The 25,078-nt window shown below is 43.8% G+C and overlaps 1 protein-coding gene across 12 annotated transcripts in view; it reads right to left on the reverse strand.

The window, feature by feature from the left end:
• dagla (diacylglycerol lipase, alpha) overlaps positions 1-25,078 on the reverse strand; it is a 485,025-nt gene that overhangs the window by 311,058 nt on the left and 148,889 nt on the right. For 10 of the 12 annotated variants that reach the window (XR_005944203.1, XM_041197351.1, XM_041197355.1 and 7 more), the window contains exon 2: positions 16,107-16,242. The exons of 1 other annotated variant lie outside the window; for it this stretch is intronic. The gene's annotated coding sequence lies outside the window, so the exon portion shown is untranslated. Of the gene's footprint in view, positions 1-16,106; positions 16,243-20,158; positions 20,181-25,078 lie in introns of those variants that run through there. One more of the 12 variants, XM_041197359.1, reaches the window with a different exon arrangement.

A 25,078-nucleotide genomic window follows, 5' to 3' on the forward strand; every position in this document is an offset into this window, starting at 1 on the left:
TAAACATCATGTAAATTTACCTGTCAAAAGGTTCCCAACACCAGACTTGAGATCCCCCATGATCACGACTCGTGCAAAAGCTCGTCTGATGCATTGAGCCGGCAAGGTCAGAAGTGATACGTACAAGTTCACTTACCTGCACTCTTATTCCATGCTGGCAAAAGCTTCCAGAAACGGGAATGGGGTTGGGAATCCTGGAATTGGGTCCCACCGGCCATTTTTAATGCACTTCCACCCCCATTCCGACATGGATGGAGGCATGAAAATCTGCCTCTAGTTAAAGTGCTGTGTGCAGTTTTAAGCTCCAGACTACAGGAAGTATATTGAGGTTTTACAGATAGTACAACACATTCAGTAGGGTAATGTATGGTTTAAGAAAACGCAAATTAAAAAAATGAAAAATTGTTCCTCTTTCATTCAAACAACAAAGATTATGGTGCAATACGATAGAAGTGTTTAAAATGATAAAAGCATGGAACAAGACTGCTGGAAAAAAATATTACTTTCAGTAATTGTAGGGTCAAGAATAAGAGGGCCAAACATACAAGGTTGATAGTAGTAGTGAGACAGTTAAACAGAGGGCAAGATAAACCCTTTTATTTAGAGTTGTGGAATTCACTTTCCTGGTTAGTGATTGAGGCAGAAATTACATCAACATTTAAACTTAGATTAGATAGGTACATGAAGAGAAAGGGGTTGATGGGTCTTGGGAATAAAATAGCTACATGTGATTACAGCTATTTGCTTATACAAGCGTAATTTAACGATGGGTAGGAAAAGACCAACTAGTCCATCATACCTGCCCAGATCCTCATGATTGGAGACTTCTAGCTCCCCTTGAAGGCTTGCAGAAAGTCAACACATACTGCACAAGCCAGCAATGCATTCCAGAGGCTCATTACTCACTGGGGAAAGAACTACCTAACATATTTCAAATGGAGAGTAAACGTAGGCTGTTTGGCCAAATTGCCTATATCTGTGTTGTAACTTATTACAGATTTCCATGTATTTTTTCATTCATTTTTCCCCTCAGTGAAATTTCTGTTGTCCAGTGTAAGGATGTAAAATAAAATTTAAAATTGCATATTTTACAGTAACACGACAAACTTTAATAATCTGATTTTGTGTCTTTTAATGCTTTCATTACAGTTTTTACACAAAGGCCCAGAATCAGTATTGTTGCCCAGACTTGTGACTCCACACTGAATTTGGATTGTGCAGTTCACCTCATTTTCTGGGAAGCATCAGCAACAATCCTCTGTACCTATTCAACACTTGCTGACCACCAGCTTTTCTTCACTTTTTAAAAATTTGGAATTGTCAATGTGTTTTTATGTGAAACTTACGCAACTTTTTTTGGAAAATCCAAACTAGTGTGCACACAAAAAATGATGTCAGTGGTGTAGTGAGTGCAGGAGCTCTCAGAAAGCGTGTTGGCCATATCATTTCTAAATCAACTATTATGTTGTTTTTCTATGTATTAATCATTTGAGTCCCCAAACATCAGTAAAATTATGTTTTTTAAGTGAAAAATATTAGTGCTGGTAGGCATTTTATTTTGAACCATATGGTATTTTGAATCATTAGTCTTTAGCATAGCTGGAATTTAATTATGCAACTGTTTAATTATTTAATTCAAACCTATTAAAACATGAATTACAGAAAACTTTAATCATTTCTGACTGGGGGATATAGAGGGAACACTGCTTTTCTTAATTTGTATTTATGACCTTGATCTTGGTGTACAGGGCACAATTTCAAAATTTGATGATGAAGCAAGACTTGGAAGTATTGTGAACTGTGAGGAGAATAGTGATAGACTTCAAGAGGATATAGGCAGGCTGATGGAATGGGCAAACATGTGGCAGATGAAATTTAATGTAGAAAAGTGTGAAGTGATACATTTTGGTCAGAATAACAAGGAGATGTGACATAAAATGAAGGGTACAATTATAAGGGAAATGCAGGAGTAGAGGGACCTGGATGTATATGTACATAAATCATTAAAGGTAACAGGGCAAGCTGAGAAAGCATTTAATAAATTATACTGAATCCTAGGTTTTGTAATGGGGCAGAGTGCAAAAACAAGGAAGTTATGAACGTTCATAAAACACTCATCTAGCCTCAACAGGAAGGACGTGAAAGCTTTAGAAATGGTGCAGAAAAGATTGACAAGAATGGTTCAGAGGATGAGAAACTTCCAGTATGTGGATACACTGGCAAAGCTGGGGCTGCTCTCCTTGGAGAAGAGAAGATTGAGAGGAGATTTGTTAGACTTGTTCAAAATCATGAGGGGTCTGGATAGTGTAAATGGTGAAGAACTGTTACCATGGGCAGAAGGTCAAGAACCCAAGGTGATTAAAAAAAGAACCAGAGGCGACATGAGGAAAAACTTCTTTATACAAGTGGATTGGATCTGAAATGCGCTGCCTGAGTATGTGGAGGAGACAAATTTGACTGCAATTTTCAAAAGGGAATTGGATAATTATCTGAAGAGAAAAGAATTCACAGGATTACAGGGAAAAGTTGCAGCAGTGAGACTAGCTGAGTTGCAAAGAACTGACAGAGAGACAATGTGCTGAATGGCTTCCTTCTGTGCAGTAATCGTTCAATGATTCTAATATAGATACATTCAAGGAAGTTGATAAACACATGAGGAAGAAATAAGTTGAAGGTTACCCTGATAGTGTGATCAACAAGGTTGGGAGGAAGCTTGTGTGGAACATAAACACCAACATGGATGAGGTGGGCCAAATGGCCTGTCGCTGTGCTGAAAATTCCATGTAAAGCTGCCAGCTGGGAATACCAATAATATACCTCATTCCACATCCTCAGGCCATCACTGCCAAGGTATTAATATGAATCACTCTCTCTCCCCTCCACCCTGTCACACTGTCCCTCCCCCATCCCATCACACACTTTCTCTCCCTCCAAGCCCTCACACTCTCTCCCCCTCCACCCTCTCACTCACTCTCTCCCCTCCACCCCCTCACACTCTCTTTCTCCTCACACTCTCTCCTACCCCTTCACACTCTCTCTCTCCCCCCACACTCTTACTCACTCTCCCTTCCCCTCCACCCCTCTCACACTCTCTCTCCTCTCCCACCCCTCAAGCTCTCTCTCCCCCACCCCTCACACTCTCTCTCCCCAAGTCACCAGTCACTCACCTACTCAGACATGGGTGCACTCCACACCTCCGGCTGCCTCCCCTGGACCCCACACCTCTGGCTGTCTCGCCTCGGCCCTGGAACTGATCTTCAAAACATACCTTCCCACTCTGATGCTCATCCAATCACAGGCTGGTTCCTCCCTGCATTTGCTGCTGATGGGCTCACTAGTGATTGGATGAGCAGCTTTCCAGCATTTTTCAACTATAAGTCATTTGAATGTCCAACCAGTTTGGTGGGCTGCACTGAGTTGGACAAGCTTGCTTTAAATAAAAGGTGCTGCAGCAGCGCTCCAGCAGCACTACACCATTGGACAATGGTGTTGTATACAGTTCAAAAATATATTAAGGGGGGAGGTGAGAGATTGGGAAAGATCAGGGAGCTGAGATAGGCAGACAGACACAGAGAGAGATAGAGAGAGAGAGAAAAGGGTATTGACCAAGGAGAGAGGGAGCAGAGAGAAGACCTGTATGTTTTCAATAACTGTCATTTTATTTCATTTTACAAATTACTGTTTTCTTACAATACAACTATTTAGATAATAAAAAGCAAATATTTAACAATGGCAGTGGACACTTGAAAAGAGGGCATAAGCCTTGGATCTAGAACATAGCATTAATCATGAATCAGTTCAGCTGGGGCAAGCCATTTACAGTGTTTATAGCTGATTGTCCATTCCTGCAAAATCACAAAATCAAGGCAAATGGTAGAATACCCTACATTATACTACATTAGACTCCTAAATAGTGGTGTCAGGATTAACCAGCAAGCACGAGATTAGCACAGTAAGAGGCTCTTAGAAAAGGAGATGCAAAGAGATATTCTACTCCTCAGCTGTGGTTTATATAAAGCTATTCCATTCAGCATCTCCAATCCAGCCTTTACATGAAAATCATACTAGTACCTTAAGAAGATTCTCTTGCCATCTATACAAACAAAATGTTAAAATCTTCAAAGCCGTTTTGTGAAGCTGAAGTAACAAACCCTACTTAATGAGAATGGATGTGTGCAGCTTTAAAAAAATACATTTTGCATAGCAAAGAAAACTGATATCGTTTCTGGTGTTGCAAGCACCCAGAGGCAAGGACTTTTTCAACAGCGTGCCATTACTGACGTTGTAACCGGAATTATGAGGCACTTCCACTTTCTCTTTTTGTTGTGATTATACATGATTATAATGAGAATTCTAAGTGCCAGCGGCATGCATACAAAACACATTCGATTTAGCAGCGAGGGAAGCTTTTCGTTAGTGAAACTCGCCATCAGCTGACAATGCTGCATCTACAGGTGGCCTATTAAAGAGCATCCTCATCAAACCTGCCACAACTTTCTTGCCCAACTATATTGTCATTTACACGAGACTTGAAAATACAAAGGTGGCATGGGTGTTTTTCAAAATTAAATTTCACTTATAAATATTTCACATTATATTGGTTTCACATTAAATTGGTTTCACTTTATTCGTGTGTGCGTCATCATTATTTGTCAAGATTAGTTTAGTTAGGGAACAAAATGTACAGGCAAGCCTCAGGCTTTGATGATGACAGGGGAGTTAGAGACATTTTTTTTATGGAAGAAACAATGTTGTGTTCTTTTGTTCACTCTTTATTGAATGCTCATGTCAGCGTCCAGTGTTGTACTCACCGCTTTGGGACATGGCTGAACTTGAAGGCTTAGCTAGCCCACCCTCCTATGCATTGTAAAGGAGATTGTCCAAGATCACTCAACAAGGATAATGAAATGTTGGTGAACTCAAGGCCCTGTAACTCTTTCGAGTACAAACCCATTTCCATCTGTTTCAGATGAAGTTACATTGTTTCAGAGTTTGCCATTGTGAGATTTGAACTCCTTGATCTTGGGGTTACAAACCCAGTACCATAACCACTTGGCTATTTAGGCCAAGCTTCAAGGCCCTGTAAGGATACTGCCTGCCAACACCCCAAGATAGGTACACATTTAGACAGTACTGACACTGCACTTTAGGCCTCTCATTTTCTTAACTTGACTGACCACCCTCCTCCCACCACACCCAGGACACCAGGCCCCTTTCACTTCGCTCCTCCATGTCCCTGACCTCACCCTCTGTCCTCCCCAAATACTTCTTCCACTCCTCCATGCACCTGACCCCACCCACCACTAACTCACTCTTGCCGTTCCCAAGCCTCCATGCAAGCTACCATTCTCCTCCCTTGCAATGTAGAGTTAAACAAGAACTGCTGACCTTACACAAAGCTGCACGCCATCTTTGAATGATCGTGAACAAGATTCTCAAGTGCTGCTGACTTTATCTTGAAGGTAGGAAAAAGTTTTACACTAATGAGCACTCATGGCATGCAGATGTATTACAAGTATGAACCCGCCACAGATCGGTGTAATGTTCAACACATCGCTGACTTTATCTCTGCATCTCAATCCACTGTCGGGAAATCAAAATTTCGCATCCTGCCCAAGTTATGCCATGTTTCCCGTTCCTCTGAGGATTTAGCCCTACCATTACTCACAATGTTTGAAGATTTTAAAACACACTCAAATTGTATTTGGTAAACTAACTACAACCAAGTTTTCTCCCACGTTCAAGGCATTATTTCTTACTGAGATATTGTTCCACATGCTTCAGTTACACCCAAGTATCTCTCAGAATTAGTCACTCCACGTGAGCTTCAACTGTTGGCATGCTATTTAACTATGGAAGGCAACACAGCCGAGGCAGTTGTGCCTTCATCAGATGTTTACACATGTATACTTCCAACACAGTCACCAGACAACAATCAGAGTCTAGGGACCTAGCTGATTCTTTTATCCCCTGCCTGGTCCAGGGTTTTGCCACCATCTTCCTTCATCCTAAGAAAATTAATGTCAGTTATCCACTAAGTATATTGTGATTTCTCTCCCAAACTTTTCAACCATTGTACTTTACTGCACTATTTCTTTAACCCTTTCAAATGCCTTCTCCATAAAACACATTCACATTTTTCCAAGTTATATGGAACTGCCAATCTCAATCCTATGGACATATGGAGATGCCAAGTAAAGCCAGTTGCTTCCTGCCTGCCCTCTCTTCTCCAAAAGCTTGGACAGGGAAAAAATATTGCTATATGAGTCTGCCCTAACCTGCCTCATGCGCCCCGTAATGCCTAGATACAAGTTGCAAATATAAGGCTAAAGGAAGAGCTTTCAGTCTTGAGCAAAGCAAAACCTTAGCGTGGAATGAATTCACAAAGGGAAAAGAAAGGTTTGCATTATATAGTGCTTTTCATGAACACTGGATGTTTCAAAGCTCTTTACAGCCAATTATGTACCTTTTGATGTGTAGTCGCTGTTGTAATGTAGGAAGTGTTTTCAAGTCGTGAGTTAATTTGTGCTCAGCAAAATCTGACAAACATTAATGTGATAATGACCAGATAATCAATTTTTTGTATTGTTGATGGAGGGATATTGGCAAGAACACCAGGAACAATTCCCCAACTCTTCTTCAAAACAGTACTATGGAATCTCTTACATACATCCAAACAAGTAAATGGGACTTGAGTTTAACATCGCATCCAAAATATGGCACCACTGGTGATGCAGCACTCCCTCAGTTCTGTGCTGGAGTGTCAGCCTTGACTTTTGTGCTCAAGCCCTGGAATGGGACTTGAACCCGGAACCTTATGATTCAGAGGCTCGTGTGCTATGACAACTGAACCATGGCTGACAAAGCTAGAGGAGAGTGCGAGAGGAGGACTCTGGGACAGGCAGTCAGCAGCACCTAGAGGAGAGTGCGAGAGGAGGACTCTGGGACAGGCAGTCAGCAGTACCTAGAGGAGTTGGGAGTTGAAAAGAAGCACGAGAGTAGTCTGGAGTTGAAGAGAAGCACAAGAGGAGACGGGAGTTGTAGAGAAGCGCAAGAGGAGTTGGGAGTTGAAGAGGAGCATGAGAGGAGTTGGGAGTTGAAGAGAAACTGGGAGAGCAGGGGTGACTGAGGGAGCTCAGTGAGGAGGGAACGAGGTGATCCTTTGAGTACCATGGGTAATGCCGGGTAAGCATTTACTACTCTTATTACTTATAGTTTTTAAGGTCTTATTTTGTGGTTCATTGTTTGCTGGGACTATATTCTATAACGAGGAGGAGCAGGGAAGAAGGTCCCGAGAGTAATTGATATTAAGTATCTTCCAAAAGGTTTAATTTAATTTAAAGGGGTAAGTCATGGCAGGAGAGCTCAAAGCTGTGGTGTGCTCCTTCTGCTTTATGTAGGAAGGCGGCCACATTTCCAGGGCCCAGGGCCAGCATGTGTGCGGGAAGTGTCTCCAGCTGCAGCTCCTGGAAGCCCGGGTTTTGGAGCTGGAGTGGCAGCTGGGGACACTGTGGAGCATCTGCAAGGCGGAGGGTATCGTGGATAGTGCGTATAGAGAGGTGGTCACACTACAGGCTAAGAGTCCACAGGCAGGAAAGAAATGGGTGACCACCAGGCAAAGCAAGAGGACTAGGCAGGCAGTGCAGGAATCTCCTGTAGCTATGCCCCGGCAAAACGGATATACCACTTTGGATACTGTTGGGGGGAATGGCCTCTCAGGAGAAAACAGCAACTTTGTTGCACCGCAGTTGGCTCTGCTGCACAGGGGAGGAGTAAAAAGTGTGGGAATGCAATAGTTATAGGGAATTCAATTGTAAGGGGAATAGATAGGTGTTTCTGTAGCTGCAAACGAGACTCCAGGATGGTATGTTGCCTCCTTGGTGCTAGGGTCAAGGATGTCTCAGAGCGGCTAGAGGACATTCTGAAGGGGGAGGGTGAACAGCCAGCGGTCGTGGTACACATTGGTACAAACGACATAGGTAAATAAAGGGATGAGGTCCTAAAAGCAGAATATAGGGAGTTAGGAAGTAAGTTGAAAAGTAGGACCGCAAAGGTAGCGATCTCAGGATTACTACCAGTGTCACGTGCCAGTCAGAGCAGAAATAGCAGGATATATCGGATGAATATGTAGCTTAAGAGATGGTGTGAAGGGGAGGATTTCAGATTCTTGGGGCATTGGGACGGGTTCTGGGGGAGGTGGGACCAGTACAAACTGGACGGGTTACACCTGGGCAGGACCGGGCCTGATGTCCTAGGGGGAACATTTGCGAGAGTGGTTGGGGAGGGTTTAAACTAAAATGCCAGGAGGATGGGAACTTATGCAAGGAGTCAGAGAAAGGGGAATCAAAGACAAGAACAAAAGACAGAAAGTGAAATAAGAAAAGTGATAGTCAGAGAAATCAAGGGCAAGAATCAAACAGGGCCTCAGCGAAAAATAGTGGGAATGGGACAAGAAATGTTAAAAAGACAAGCCTTAAGGCTTTGGGCCTTAACATGAGGAGCATTCGCAATAAAGTGGATGAATTAACCGCACAAATAGATGTAAACAGGTATGATATAGTCGGGATTACGGAGACATGGCTGCAGAGTGACCCGGGATGGGAACTGAACATCCAGGGGCATTCAGTATTTAGGAAGGACAGACAAAAAGGAAAAGGTGGTGGAGTTGCGTTGCTGGTTAAAGAGGAAATTAACGCAATAGTGAGGAAAGATATTAGCTCTGACGATGTGGAATCTGTATGGATAGAGCTGAGAAACACTAAGGGTCAAAAACCATTAGTGCGGATTGTATATAGACCCCCAAACTGTAGTCGTGATGTTGGGAATGGCATTAAACAGGAAATTAGAGATGCATGTAATAAAGGAACATCTGTAATTATGGGTGACTTTAATATGCATATAGATTGGGCAAATCAAGTTAGTAACAATGCCATAGAGGAGGAATTCCTGGAGTGTATACGGGATGTTTTTCTGGACCAATACATTGAGGAACCAACAAGAGAACAGGCCATCCTCAACTGGGTACTGTGTAATGAGAAAGGAATAATTGGCAATCGAGTTGTGCGAGGCCCCTTGGGGATGAGCGACCATAATATGATAGAATTCTTCATCAAGATGGAGAGTGACGTAGCCGATTCTGAGACTTGGGTCCTGAATCTTAATAAAGGAAACTACGATGGTATGAGGCATGAGTTGGCTATGATGGATTGAGAAACATTACTTAAAGGGATGACAGGGGATAGCCAATGGCAAACATTCAAAGAGCGCATGGGTGAACTGCAACAATTGTTTATTCCTGTCTGGCGCAAAAGTAAAACAGGAAAGGTGGCCAAACCATGGATTACAAGGGAAATTAGGGATAGTATTAGATGCAAGGAAGAGGCATACAAATTGGCCAGAAAAAACAACAGATCTGAGGATTGGAAGCAGTTTAGAATTCAGCAAAGCAGGACCAAGGGATTGATTAAGAAGGGGAAAATAGAGTACGAGAATAAGCTTGCAGGGAACATAAAAACTGACTTTAAAAGTTTCTATAGGTATGTGAAGAGAAAAAGATTGGTGAAGACAAATGTTGGTCCCTTACAGTCCGAAACAGGGGAATTTATAATGGGGAACAAAGAAATGGCTGACCAACTAAATACATACTTTGGTTCTGTCCTCACAAAGGAGGACACTAATAACATACCAGAAATGTTAGGGAACACGGGGTTTAGTGAGAGAGAGGAACTGAAAGAAATCAGTATTAGTAGGGAAATGGTGTTGGAGAAATTGATGGGATTGAAGGCCGAGAAATCCCCGGGGCCTGATAATCTACATCCCAGAGTACTTAAGGAAGTGGCCCTAGAAATAGTGGATGCATTGGTGGTCATCTTCCAAGATTCTATAGACTCTGGAACAGTTCCTACAGGTTGGAGGGTAGCTAATGTAACCCCACTAATTAAAAGTGAGGCAGAGAGAAAACAGGGAATTATAGACCAGTCAGTCTGACGTCAGTAGTGGGGGGAATTCTAGAGTCCATCATAAAAGATTTAATAGCTGAGCACATGGAAAACAGTGGCAGAATCGGACAGAGTCAGCATGGATTTATGAAAAGGAAATCATGCTTGACAAATCTACCAGAATTTTTCAAGGATGTAACTAGTAGAGTTGATGAAGGGGAACCAGTGGATGTGGTTTATTTGGACTTTTGACAAAGTCCCACATAAGAGATTGGCGTGTAAAATTAAAGCGCATGGGATTGGGGGTAGTGTATTTAGATGGATAGAAAACTGGTTGGAGGACAGGAAACAAAGAGTAGGAATAAACGGGTCTTTTACCGAATGGCAGACAGTAACTAGTGGGGTACCGCAGGGATCTGTGCTGGGACCCCAGTTATTCACAATATATATTAATGAGTTAGATGAGGGAATTAAATGTAATATCTCTAAATTTGCAGATGACACAAAGCTGGGTGGGAGGGTGAGCTGTGAGGAGGATGCAGAGATGCTTCAGTGTGATTTGGACAAGCTGAGTGAGCGGGCAAAAGCATGGCAGATACAGTATAATGTGGATAAATGTGACATTATCCATTTTGGTAGCAAAAACAGGAAGGCAAATTATTATCTGAATGGCTATAAAATGAGAGAGGGGAATGTGCAACGAGACCTGGGTGTCTTTGTACACCAGTCGCTGAAGGTAAGCCTGCAGGTGCAGCAGGTGGTAAAGAAGGCAAATGGTATCTTGACCTTCATAGCCAGAGGATTCGAGTACAGGAACAGGGATGTCTTGCTGCAATTGTACAGGGCCTTGATGAGACTACACCTGGAATATTGTGTGCAGTTTTGGTCTCCTTATCTGAGGAAGGATGTACTTGCTATAGAAGGAGTGCAGCGAAGGTTTACCAGACTGATTCCTGGGATGGCAGGACTGACATATGAGAGATTTTGAGTCGATTAGGATTATATTTGCTGGAGTTGAGAAGAATGAAGGGGGGCGGTTCTCAAAGAAACCTATAACATTCTAACAGGACTAGACAGGGTAGGTACTGGAAGGATGTTCCCAATGGTGTGGGAGTCCAGAACCAGGGGTCAGTCTGAGGATATGGGGTAGACCATTTAGGGCTGAGATGAGGAGAAATTTCTTCACCCAGTGAGCCTATGGAATTCGTTACCACAGAAAGTAGTTGAGACCAAAATATTGTATGTTTTCAAAAAGGAGTTAGATATAGCTCTTGGGGCGAAAGGGATCAAAGGGTACGGGGAGAAAGCAGAAGCAGGCTATTGAGTTGGATGATCAGCCATGATCATGATGAATGATGGAGCAGGCTCAACGGGCCGAATGGCCTACTCCTGCTCCTAGTTTCTATGTTTCTATAATCAAATAATTACCAAAAATATAAAAAACAAAGCTTGAAGGGTGGTAAATCAGCCAAAACGCTTCAAAATGGTATATTAATCTAAGATTCAACTAAACACTAAAATTCATACTTTCAATGTTGATCACTATCAATGTCCTTTGAAATCAGGTTTAATGCTACCTGTGACTACAGGCTTGCTATGTGCTAGAGAGAGTGCCGCATTGTCATGGTAATGATGTTTTCTTACAGGCCATACTTGTAAGTTTACACAAATCAAACACAAACTCTATGGTGAAATTCGGAGGTAAAACTGCCCAAGTTAGGTATGAGCAAATGTAATGAGATCATATTCAGGAGTTATTTTCTCAGAGCTAGGGATAACCTAAATTTAGCAAGGTAATGTTCTTTTTAAACTTTATTTTTAATTTTCCAAGTGTTGTCACAATGCCCACAGGACCATCTGCTAACATTAAAATTTAACAGACATTGCAATGTGAGTGAGCAAGTATTCTACAGGACTTTCTTTGCCAGGTAAAAATGACACTGAGTCAGCATTATAAGTGGAGTCTGCTGACCTCATAGCACTGTTAGCAGATACAAATCTCAAAATGAGCACAGTACCCTTGTAGCTTGTCAATGAAAAGTGTACCATGTAAAAAGGTGTACAATGAGTTACAATATAAATATTAACTTAGTTAATTTTCCATAATTAGCTTTCTCACCCCTTTAATTATACAAGGCTTTCTCTAGCTGGTGTGATCCATGTTATTAATAGTGTATTCTTTCACTACTAGCCATTAGATAGTGAGCAACAGTAACCCAAGTTCACACAAGGAAACAATTGACACCTATTGCTGCATGCTGAATCTATCTTCTTCAGTTAATACCCTCCATGTATTCCATTCATGGACAAATAACCACCAACTTCCCCACCACCTGCGAACCCCAAACATAGCCAGCAGATTTAATGAAGGCAGGAGCTTAACCGGCATTCTACCACCTGGAGGTGGAAAGCCAGCTGATCCAGGACCAACATCAAGTTGAGAACATAATTAAGAAATAGGGAGGAGACCGTACAGACCCGTGAGCCTGCTCCGCCATTCAATATGATCACTGCCTTTCCCACCCACTCCCCATATCCCTTGATTCTCTGAGAGACCAAAAATCTCTATATTGCAGCCTTAAATAGATTCACCAAAGGAGCACCCAAGATCCTCTGGGGTAGATTATTCCCAAGGTTTACAACCCTTTGAGTCAAGAAATTTCCCCTCATCTCAGTTGTAAATGATTGACACCTTATCTAGAGACTATGCCCCCTTGTTCTAGATTCCCTAGCCAGTTTCAACCTTGTCAAGCCACTTCAAAATCTTGTATATTCAATGAAATCACTTCTCATTCTCCTAAACTCCAGAAAATATGGACACAATTTATTCAGCCTCTCATCATAGGATGACCCTTTCATCCACAGGAACCAATCTAGTGAACCTTCAGTGCACCGGCTTCATTGCAAGGATATCTTTCCTGAGATATGGGAATCAAAACTGCACACAGGTGTGGTCTCACCAAAGCCGTGTACAACTATAGCAAGACTTCCTTTTTCTAGTACTGCACTCTAGCAGTAAATGCCATTTGCCTTCATTATTGCTTGCTGTACATGCATGCTAACTTTGTGTTTCTTGTAATGAGTACTCCCAAGTCTCTCAGGACATCAATATTTACATTTAAATTACAAACTTTTTGAGAGAGATATCCCTCTTGCGCACTTCCAAACCACAGAAAAATCAGGATCACATTCTTCATATATACTTCTTAAGATGAGTAGACTTCCCATCATATGAAATTAAAACTGTTTTCTACATTTTGGACTGGGTTCAGGTAAAGATGAAGTACTTCACACTATCACAATGCTTTCAATTCCACTAATAAATCTGAAATATAAAGCTAGTCTCATGACAACTATCATCAATTGTTAAAAACCCATCTGATTCACAAATTTTCTTTAGGGAAAGAAATCGGCCATCCTTACCTGGGTTTTGCCTACATATGACTCCAGACCCACAGCAATGTGGTTGACTTTTAGCTGACCTCAGTTCAAGGATTGTCAGGGATGGACAGCAAGTACTGGCCTTGCCAGCAATGCCCACATCCCATGAAAGAAATTTTAAAAATTGGTTATATACAACTTGAGGGACACCACTCCACAAGCGTGGGGCAAGGCTAGGAAGCAGGCCTCTATGAACTAGCACAGTCAGTACAGGAATTGAATCCGTGCTGTTGGCATCAGTCTGTATCACACTCTAGCCATCTAGCCAACTGAGCTAACATGCAAGAGACCTTAAAGTGGCTGCTGACATTCTACTGGATCACAGACAGAGATACCAACTTTGCATAATGCAATACGGAGCCTCAGAGCTTTTGAACAAAATCCGGCTGTCCAAATGTTCTATTCTCCTCAACATATATGCTTAAAAAAACAGCTAGCACTGGTAAACAATTCCAAGCAGCTTTGGTAACAAATGTAAACACCACCCAACAACACCTGGTGTGTTTCAGTTGGAGTAAAACATACCTGCCATAAATACAGATCAGCATTTGAATAGCAAGGGTGTAAATATTAAAAACCACTGGAATTTCACTTAAACAGTTCATCAAACTATTCCATTCACAATGATTACTTTGCAATTTCCTGCCAACTATCAATTACCCTAAATGTATATGCATTTGGAATGAAAGTGCTGGAAATTAAAGCAGATCAGGTGACATCCGATACATGGGTGTTTCAGCTGAAGCACTTAATCAGAAATAGCCTTTTTCTTATTCTTCCACTTTCAGCTATAGGCTGACCTGCTATGCCTTTCCAGAAGATTTTGTTTAAATTTTAGAATAAACACATACAAGCTTGGCCCAGTATAGCACACTTGTCTCTCCTAAACAAAGTTGTGGATTCAAGCCTCAAACCAGGACTTGAACATAATGTAGGCTGACTGAGGAGGTGCTCTGTGTAGAATTGCCATCTTTCTGAGATGTTAAACTGAAAGCCTGTCTGCTTGTGGATATAAAAAGAGCTCATGGCACGTTTTTGTTGAAGAAAAACGTGAATTTCTCCCAGCATTTTCGATAACATTAGCCTCATCCAACATAAAGAAACGCATTAACTGGAATTTTTTTTTTAATTCTTTCACAGGATGGGAGTGTCACAATCAAAGCCAATGTTTATTGTTCATCCCTAATTGCCCTTCAGAAGGTAGTGGTTAGCTGCCTTCTTGAAGTGCTGCAGTCCATCTAGTGTAGGTACTGCCACAATACTGTTAGGAAGTGAGTTGCAGGATTTTGACCCAATGACATTGAATAAACAGCGATAATAATTCTAAGTCAGGATGGTGTGGGGTTTGGAGGGGAAATTGCAAATGGTGGTGTTCCCATACACCAGCTGCCCTTGCCCTTCTAGGTGGTAGGGATCATGGGTATGGAAGGTGCTGCCAATGGTTTTTTGTGGGTCCTTGTTTGCAAATTGACTGCAGCCTTTACTTAGAGTTTCTTAGCAAGGCTGGATTTTTTTTTAACAGAAAACATGTTATTTGCATACAAAATCAGACTTTAATAACTAACTGGCCTTGCAACATCAGCAGTCATAAAGAGAACTATATAGATTCAACTTTACACATTTGATCTCATCTTCAAAGGATTGTGGACTCTTAGCAAAAATACTTGTGGCATACAAATATTACACTACACCTTCATTGGATTTAATTAGGGGAAGCGATTTGCTATTGTTCAGATAGTCATTTTCATTACTAAAAGGACTTTCTATAAACATTCAGGCAGTGGTTACGACACCTAACAATGCTAATCTAACTGAATGAAGTGCTTTATGAAGAACAACAATGCTGGAAATGTATGGCAAGTTAACCAGTTTAAAATAGAAAAGCAGGCTATTTTGTCTGATGGGAACCTTTGGACAACTGTGCGTTTCTAAAATTTCCTATTCTTATTTCAGTTCTATAGCAATTTATTTTAATTTCTACGAAGTGTTATAATAAATGCATGGGTTCTTAATTCTTAATTCAGTCTTAATTCTGCTTAAACTTTGAAGATGGTCCTTTTATTGGTACCTCCTTGAAGCTTGAATTATATAATGTCACTTTAGCTATACCCTTCAACAGTTTCATTTTATCCAACCAAAATATACAATTTAATTTCAGGACACATATAGCATCACAAGCCCCAAGAGCGAGGCTTGAATTGATGATGGACATCCCCCGAACCAAGAGACTCAACTCGAGTCTGTCATGTCCTCACTACAATTTCAATACTGGAGTCGTTTAACACAAAGATACGAAAATACTATAGGAATATTTTATTATTTGACATTCTTAACTCGTTCCATTAAACTGCTCTTGTTTAACTAGCAGCTTATAATTCCAGTGAACTTGGCAGCCAAGTTATTTACATCTATAGTTATACTTTAATGAAATCTAAATGGCAATACTGCACTTTTTTTTAATTATGCATACACAGATGCAAACTTTCAGCAAGTACAACAATTATGTTTATTTTTTAACTTCGGTTCCTCAATGCTTAGGTCCAATTAATGACTGTTGATGAGTGAAGTTTATTTAGCCAAGTAAAAACCAGATCTACTCATTAAGAATGAATAATAAATATGTCACAACACTACTTTCTTCCTGCACACATTGCTGAAAATGCAGTCTCAATAATAATTGGAAACTCAGCCCAAAACAATCCAAAAAATAAATACTATACTACTTACGTGATTTTGATTTGATCTTCACAATTAGTTTCATTTTCTTCCCCTCAACCCAATGCCAAATGGTATCAATCAGGTACATCTTACAGATGATATACACTGGTGTCCTGCTGGAAATTATATATATCCAACGATGAGCCTAAATGAATAACAAAATACATTATACCAGGTCACTTCACTGCATTAACATAATATTTAATTGCATTTCAACATGGATTCCATGCTCACTAAGACTCAAGTTTCCAAAAATACGTCACATTTCTTGATATCCAGTACCTCAACACTATGGAATTCCTTACTTCACTCAATCTTTCTTTCCTTTCTACAATCTAAAGGCCTTTAAATCTCCAGTTGGTTATCACTCCATCAGTACTTCTGAAAGTGGCATATCTTGTGCCCTACTCTTTCAATCTGACAGCATGTTGCATTCAGCTGCATTCATCTAGGTTGTTAAAACAAAAGTGAGGATCTGCTTGTTGTTGTGGAAAATACACACAGTGGAAGAAGTGTGAGCAGAGGTATCATTAATAAGACTGTCTAGGCAGGAAGTCAAAAGGATAATACAAAGGCCAGAAGTGACTTCCAAGCATTTAGTGGTATGTATGTCAGGCAATTGCAATTCGTTTTGCAGCCATCAAAAAATTGTCTCTGACTGGATTGAGTACCCAAACAACGCATTAAGGGCCAGTATTATGTGTGAATACCCTGGTTACAGCTTTTCTGCACAGGCATCATAGAACATATTCACCCAATGTAACCGTTAGTTTGTACGAAACAGAAACTAATTCTTGAATTAGATGGTTCTGAGGGTTTTTGTCTAGCAAAACTGTTGATTTGTGTATACGCCAGCTGGTCAATAATACTGTACCCATTGATGAATTTAAAAACTTGGTATTGTAATGCAGCTGATTAACAGCTGATTCCTTATTCAGATCAGCTCACTTGAATGTGCGCTATCATTAACTGCAATCTGTTTGCATGCTTTGCACCAGTTTAAGCGAGGAGTCAAAGGAGTACACAAACTTTAGCTGTCAGAAAGCTCCCTGCTGCCAACACAGCGATAATAGATATGGTTCTATCCTTCAGCTGAATGTGTTCTGTTCTCCTGCTGAGATAGATGCTCGAGAAGTCCAAAAGGCTAGGATAAGGCAAATTTCCACAGTAACACACACACCTCAGCGTCTGGGAATCTTTATGGGCTGAATTTTACACTGATCGGACCGGCACATGCCTGACCGAATTGAGCGTGAAATCGCGCGTGATGACATCAGACAAGCGTCTTGATGGCATCCCGCACTCGCACGATATTTCAGTTGGTGGGCATGCAGGGGTACTGGACCCACGCCCGCCATCAATTAAAAGGCCTCTTAAGGTCATTAAAAAGTCAATTGACTAAGACTTCACATTGCCTGTGCGAGTTTGTATGCATCAGGCAAAATGGGCAGGTGGGCAGCTGACATTTTCCAAAACCTCATCCAAGAGCAAGATAAAAAGGGTCTGCAGCAATGTCATTGTGAGTTTTGAGGGGTTTTGAAGACAGTTTGCTGCTGATTGCTTATTGGTACTTTGCAGCTTCATCTCTGTTCAGGGCTTCATTGTTAGCATTTCCAGGCTGCATGTGAGGTCGCGTTGGTGTCTCCAAGGCCCCTGGAGGATTTTGACCGTGTGGACCCTTCCAGGTATAAGACAACCTTCTGTTATCCTGGTAATGGGGATTGTGGTCTCCGCTGGTGGCACCTTCTCTGAGGAGGAAGAGAGGGGCAGAAGGGAATGGAGGCCAGGTATCCCAATGCAGCTTCCAGGAAAGGGACCTGTGGGAGGAGAGGCGCAGGCACAAGGGGCTCAGGACCAGCAGGAAGTCCAAGGTGTAAGAGGCCACAAAAGATGCCACTATCCTGCTGCCAGGGTTTACAGGTGGCGATGCAGCTACCTCAACATGTCCGAGGTGCAATGCGGAAGGAGGCTCTGCCTTTCATGGGAGACTGTGACCTCCGATTGTGATATGATTGGGCCTGAGATCACCTCCGACTGAGTAGGTGGACTCTGAAGGTCACAGGGCCCTCAACTTCAATGCCTCTGGCTCTTTCCAGAGGTCAGTAGGGGATCTGTGTGGATTCTTCCAATCAGCTGTCCACAGTTGCGTCAAGCTGGTGACAGAAGCTATGTTCAGGCGGGTCATGATATTTATTCACTTCCATATGGATGAGGCCAGACAGGCTGAGTGAGCCAGATGCTTTGCAGCGATTGCTGGGCTAGCCCGCATCCAGGGCACAGTCGACTGCACACACATGGTCATCAAGGCACCAGTGGGTCAGCCGGGTGCCTTTGTCAGCAGGAATAGATTCCACTCCATGAACGTGCAGATAGTTTGTGACTAGAAGATGCATATTCTGCAAGTTTGTGCAAGATATCCTTGCAGCTCCCACGACGCTTACATTCTCAGACACTCACAGGTGCCAAGGCTGTTCACTGCTCCAGCTCAACTGGATGGATGGCTGCTGGTTGACAAGGGCTACCCATTGAAAAGGTGGCTCATGATGCTTATCTGCCACCCAAGAACAGAGGTAGAGCAGCGTTATAATAGGAGTCCCGCCTCCACAAGGGCAGTGATAGAGAAGACCATAGGCCTTCTGAAGATGCGCTTCTGAAGCCTGGACCATTCAGGGGGAGCACTACAATAGCCTCCAGGTGTCACTGATAGCGGTTGCATGCTGCGCTCTCCACAATCTGGCTCTGGCAAGGGGGGACCCACTGGAGGAAGAGGATCTTGAGGCAACTGCACAGGTCACAGAGGGTGAATCCAGTAGTGAGTCAGAAGAGGAGCACGGTGGGGAGAACGTTGAGGGCATGGAGGCAGACCTCTGTAACCTTCAGGGAGGCAGGGACGCCTTGATCCAACACTCCTTCAGCTAGGCTGCCAAAGAACCGTTCCCATCTCATGCTAGGGTCGCCACCTCAAACCCGGATATCCGAAATGCCCCCGTCATGTGAACCAAAAGTCCACTCAGTGCCTATGCAATAAAATTTAGAGCCACTCACGTCCAGCATTACATACTGACACGCCCTGCACCAAAAATAAAGGGGAAACATAGGCCATCACAACAAAAGAAAATTTAATGCTATTGTCACATTCAAATCACATTGGCATGACCATTACTGGTGTTGATGTCCACAGCAGTAGACTTATAAACCAAACATAACAGAACAGAAGATCAGCTGTGAACTGTCCCTCTTGTACTCATGGTGTCTTAAGCTGACATTTGGGAGTGCTGCGTCATGCTGGCCCCCGTGCTGGCAGCAGCATTGAAGACAGCCTGCTGACTCTGCTGTCTTGTTGGCCTTGATAACCTTGGTGGTCATCCTCTGGCCAGTAGAGCTGGCCCCGCCTGGGAGGGAGCAACCAGTGCCATGGCTGGCATCTCCCCAATCATTGCAGCCTCATCAGATGCCACAGTCACTGGCAGAGGAGCTGCTGCCGTCATCTGGAGCGTCCTGAGAGCAGCCCGCAGAGATAACAAGCAGGTAGTGCGCCAATTTGAAGTCACTCTGGACATCCCTGCTCACCAATGATGGACAGCCACCTAGCTGGGATACTGGGTGCCTCACCCATCTCCCAACCTGGCATCCTCATCCATCTCCCAACCTGGCATCCTCATCCATCTCCCAACCTGACACTGACCACCTGAAGTCATTGCCTGTGTGAGGGCTTGCAGTTCCGAACCCAAGAAGCCCTGATTCTGTCCCTGGAGAAGCCTCTCCATGAGAGTCACCACTCTCTCAGTGGAGGAGACAGTGTGCTCGGCCATGAGGATCAACAGTGCTTATGCTCCACATGGACTCCTCTACAACAGAGACCATGGTACTCCTTCGCTCATGGATCTCTGCCAGATCCTCTCGCTGGATATCCAGCATTTGCTGCCTAATGGATGACTCCAGAGGCTCATCATCTGCCTTTGACCCAGAATCGTCCTGGTCTCTAACAGTCCTCCGACCGCTGGCACCCTGGGCACTCTCTGCCTCCACCCGTACCTCAAGCGAGTGTGAAGTGCCCTCACCAATGTGCACCGACAATGTAGCAGATGATCTAACGCCCACCAAGGTGCTGGTATCTGTGCTGGTGCCTGGTTCAGAGTGTGGGCGTGACACAGGTGCAGATGAAGCCCAGCGGTCCTCTGGCATCAGGGGTGGTTCTCTGGGGTCCTGAGAATGAGTACGTGCTGTCGAATCTAAGGGAGAGCAAGGGCATGTCATAAGTTTGTCATCACACTGTAATTGTGCATGCCAGACACTGGAGATCCGCATCATGGTGCCATCGTCTTCCAAGGATTAATGGGAGCTCCAGGTTTGAGGCTCCCATCAGTGAAGTGACTACACTAGAATGGTTGCACAAGCCGAAACTCTCACCTCTGCACTGTGTTCTTACCTTCGTCTTGACACCCCCACCTCTCCACAACTGGCTGCACTGAGAGAGTGCTGGCTTTACAGCTCCAGGGTGGCCTGCTCGAAACTGATCAGCAGCAGCAGGTTGGACTGGCCTTTGCCTGTCCGTGACCTCTCCAAGAGATTATGGCTTGTCTTCTCCTGAAAGGACAGAGAGCATTGAGTAGACCATTCTCTACCTGCAGCGCCATTGCAGGCTGGCTGATCCCACCTGAAAAACAACTCGCAGGACACATCAGAGCCAGCCTCCTCGAGCCAGAAGGCAATCAGTCCAAGCTGCCAGGGCTCACCCCCTTGACCAGCTCCAGCATTACTGACAGTTGGCACAGAGACTCTAACAACCCTGAGCTCCATGGAGGGATAGCCAGCCCTTAGCACTTCACCACACTGATCCATGCCAAAATGGTACTCACCCTTCTGAGCGCAGTGGGTCATTAAACCTCTTGCTTCACTGCACCCATGTGCTGCACAACGTCATGGCTGCTAACCTGGGCTGCCACCGCCTCCCAGGCTTTTTTCATCAGGTATGGTGGCCTCCTCCTTCCATCCCTTGGTGCAAGGGTGTCCCTACTGGCAGCCACCTCCTTCAGGTGCAACACGAAGCACTTGTCCGAGAAGTGGAGAGCCATATGCCCACCCGCATTGTCCTCCCGCCTGGCATCTCCAGCCACTGCCAAGACCATAAATACCGTCTCTGCAACACAGAATGTGCGCTTCTTCCCCAGCAGCCTTCAAGGGACTGCCTGTGCTGTTTTTAAACTGGTCACCAGGGCACCATTGGACCCAGCGCACGACACGACCCTGCTCAGCCCTTCCCAACCACTGGGGAGCTGCGTTTCACTCTAGATGGGCCTTAGTTGGCCAGCCAGCATGAATTCGCGGTTGGGGGCCTGTTTCCTGGCCGCTCCCAGGCCTGCCAAAGCGCCCGCCTGCCAAGCTGAAAAGTCAGCCCCATGATTTAAACTAGAATACATTTTTTTTCAAATTAACCTAATGATTTGCAGTTATTGTATCAAGAAGGCAATCATTTAATTTTCAATTTAACAGTGCCCATTATGTCAATTTATGTATATTTATGTATATAAAATCACAGCAAACTTGTATGTCATTCTTTCTGGTAATATACTTTACTACCTTTCTTTTTATTTGACTTTTTGTTTTTATGCTTTTTTTGGGGAGAGAACATTTCTAAATAGGATGGTAAACAATAATTGCAACATAGAGCTCTCACTTCTCTGCCATACCAAATGCAGAATAGCACCTTCGATTGCATCACAATGATCTTTCGCCATTCCCCCAGCTTGTGCTCAGAGTTATCCTGTGAGACCACAACCTTAATAATCAAATCAACCTGCCCAAGCTCTTTTTATGAATGACCTCCACAGCCAATTAAGTGGAAACACTCTCTACCTATCTACCCTGGCTTGTCTCAAACTCAAGTCCCAAGAATGAACAAGCAATGCGGTTACGCAGTGCACCACCTTATTCTGAAAAGCTAATTTCTATAAATTTGGCATCATTTTTGCATAGGTAATTGCACACTGAATGCTGACAATGCAAAATTTAACATTTTAGTGCAAATACAAGTTTCTGCTGAAAATCTGCATTCACAAACAGCCTAAAGACCTCGCAAAAAGCCCAGTGATTACACAATAGTGATAGCTAAAGTTAATTGTCCTCAATTGCAGCAATATCTAATAAGTAAAATTATCACCCAGTACACTGTTATGACTCAATAGCCTAAAAACCTGAGCCAAAAAACCCAGGTCTGCTGGAAATGAAGAAGCTCAGTGCAACAGGGTTGCAACAGATACAGAATACTCAATGAAACAACTCAATCTTTGCTGAGTTTGCTGATCTTAGTCATAGTTTTTTTTCATCCACGGGATGTGAACCTCTCTGGCTGGGCTAGCCTTTATTTCCCATCCCTAGTTGCCCTTTGAGAAGGCGGTGGTAAGCTGCCTTCTTGAACTGCTGCAGTCCAAGTGGTGCAGGTACACTCACAGTGCTGTTAGGAAGGGAGTTCCAGGACTTTGACCCAGCAACCGTGAAGGAATGGCAATATATTTCTAAGTCAAGATGATGAGTGACTTGGAGGGGTACTTCCAGGTGGTGGTGTTCCCATTCAACTGCTGCCCTTGTCCTTCTAGATGACAGTGGTCATGGGTTTGGAAGGTGCTGTCTTAGGAGCCTTGGTGAATTCCTGTAGTGCATCTTGTAAATGTTACACACTGCTGCTACTGTGCATGGTGGAGGGAATGAATGTTTGTGGATGTGGTGTCAATCAAGCGGGCTGCTTTGTCCTGGATGGTGTCAAGCTTCTTCAGTGCTGTGGGAGCTGCATTCATCCAGGCAAGTGGCGAGTATTCCATCACATTCCTGATTCGTGCCGTAGATGGTGGACAGGCTCTGGGGAGTCAGGGTGAGTTACCATCGCAAGATTCCTAGGCTCTACCCTACTCTTGTAGCCACAGTGTTTATATGGCTAGTCCACTTCAGTTTCTGGTCAATGGTAACCCCCCAGGATGTTGATAGTGGGGTATTCAGTGACGGTAACACCATTGAACGTCAAGGGGTGGCGGTTAGATTCTCTCTAGTTAGAGATGGTCATTGCATGGCACTTGTGTGGCATGAATGTTACTTGCCAGTTGTCAGCCCAAGCCTGGATATTGTCCATGTCTTGCTGCATTTGAACATGGACTGCTTCAGTATCTGAAGAGTTGCGAATAGTGATGAACATTTGCAAAAATCAGCAAACATCCCCACTTCTGACCTTATGACGGAAGGAAAGTCATTGATGAAGCAGCTGAAGATGGTTGGGCCTACGACACTACCCTGAGGATCTCCTGCAGTGATGTCCTGGAGCTGAGATGACTGGCCTCCAACAACCACAACCATCTTCCTTAGTGCTAGGTATGGCTCCAACCAATGGAGAGTTTCCCCCTGAATTCCATTGACTCCAGTTTTGCTCAGGCTCCTTGATGCCACACTCAGTAAAATGTAGCCTTGATGTCAAGGGCAGTCAATCTCACCTCGCCTCGGGAGTTCAGCCCTTTTGTCCATGTTTGAACCAAGGCTGTAATGAGGTCAGGAACTGAGTGGCCCCGGTGAGATCCAAAATGGGCATCAATGAGCAGGTAAAGAATAAACAAGTGCTGCTTGATAGAACTGTTGATGCTACCCTTCCATTACTTTACTGATGATCGAGAGAGTGGACTGATCGGGCGGTAATTGGTCTGGTTGGATTTGTCCTGCTTTTTGTGTACAGGATAAACCTGCACAATTTTCCACATAGCCGGGTAGATGTCAGTATTGTACTGTACTGGAACAGCTTGGTTAAGGGCGCAGCAAGTTCTGGAGCACAAGTCCTCAGTACAACTGCCGGAATATTGTCAGGGCCCATAGCCTTTGCACTATCCAGTGCCTTCAGCCCTTTCTTGATATCATGTGGAGTGAATTGAATTGGCTGAAGACTGGCTTCTGTGGTGCTGAGAACCTCCAGAGGAGGAGGAGATGGGTCATCCATTCGGCACTTCTGGCTGAAGATTGCAGCAAAGGCTTCAGCCTTATCTTTTGTGTTGATGTACTGGGCTCCCCAATCATTGAGGATGGGGATATTTGTGGAGCCTTCTCCTCCAGTGAGTTGTTTAATTGTCCACCACCTTTCACTACTGGATGTGACAGGACTGCAGAGTTTAGATCTGATCCGTTGGTTGTGGGATCACATAGCTCTGTATATCACATGCCGCTTATGCTGTTTGGCACGCAAGTAGTCCTGTGTTATAGCTTCATCAGGTTGACACCTCATTTTTAGGTTTGCCTGGTGCTGCTCCTGGCATGCCCTGCTGCATTGAAACAGGGCTGATCCCCTGGCTTGAGGGAAATAATACAGTGGGGGATATGCCGGGCCATGAGGTTACAGATTGTGTTCGAATACAATTCTGCTGCTGATGATGGCCCACAGCGCCTCATGGATGCCTAGTCTTGAGTTGCTAGATCTCTTCGAAATCAATTCCATTTAGCACGATGGTAGTGCCACAAAACACAATGGAAGGTATCCTCAATGTGAAGGCAGGACTTCGTCTCAACAACGAATATGCGGTGGTCACTCCTACCGATACTGTCATGCACAGATGCATCTGATGCAGGCAGGTTGGTGAGGAGGAAGTCAAGTATGTTTTTCCCTCTTCTTGGTTTCCTCACCACCTGCCACAGACCCAGTCTAGCAGCCATATCCTTTAGGACTTGGACAGCTCGGTCAGCAGTGGCGCTACCAAGCCACTCTTGGTGACGGACATTGAAGTCCCCCACCCAGAGTACATTCTGCTCCCTTGCCACCCTCAGTGCTTCCTCCAAGTGGTGTTCAACAGGGAGGAGACATGAAGCACTGATTCATCAGCTGAGGGAGGGCAGTGCGTGGCAATCAGCAGGAGGTTCCCTTGCCCATGTTTCAAGGGAACTGGAGTCAATGTTGAGGACTGCCTGGACAACTGTATAGCACTGTATAGCCTTTGATGGGTGGACATACCCAGGGA

Source organism: Carcharodon carcharias, chromosome 10, assembly GCF_017639515.1.
Source record: "Carcharodon carcharias isolate sCarCar2 chromosome 10, sCarCar2.pri, whole genome shotgun sequence".
In the NCBI taxonomy this organism is placed as follows: domain Eukaryota; kingdom Metazoa; phylum Chordata; class Chondrichthyes; order Lamniformes; family Lamnidae; genus Carcharodon; species Carcharodon carcharias.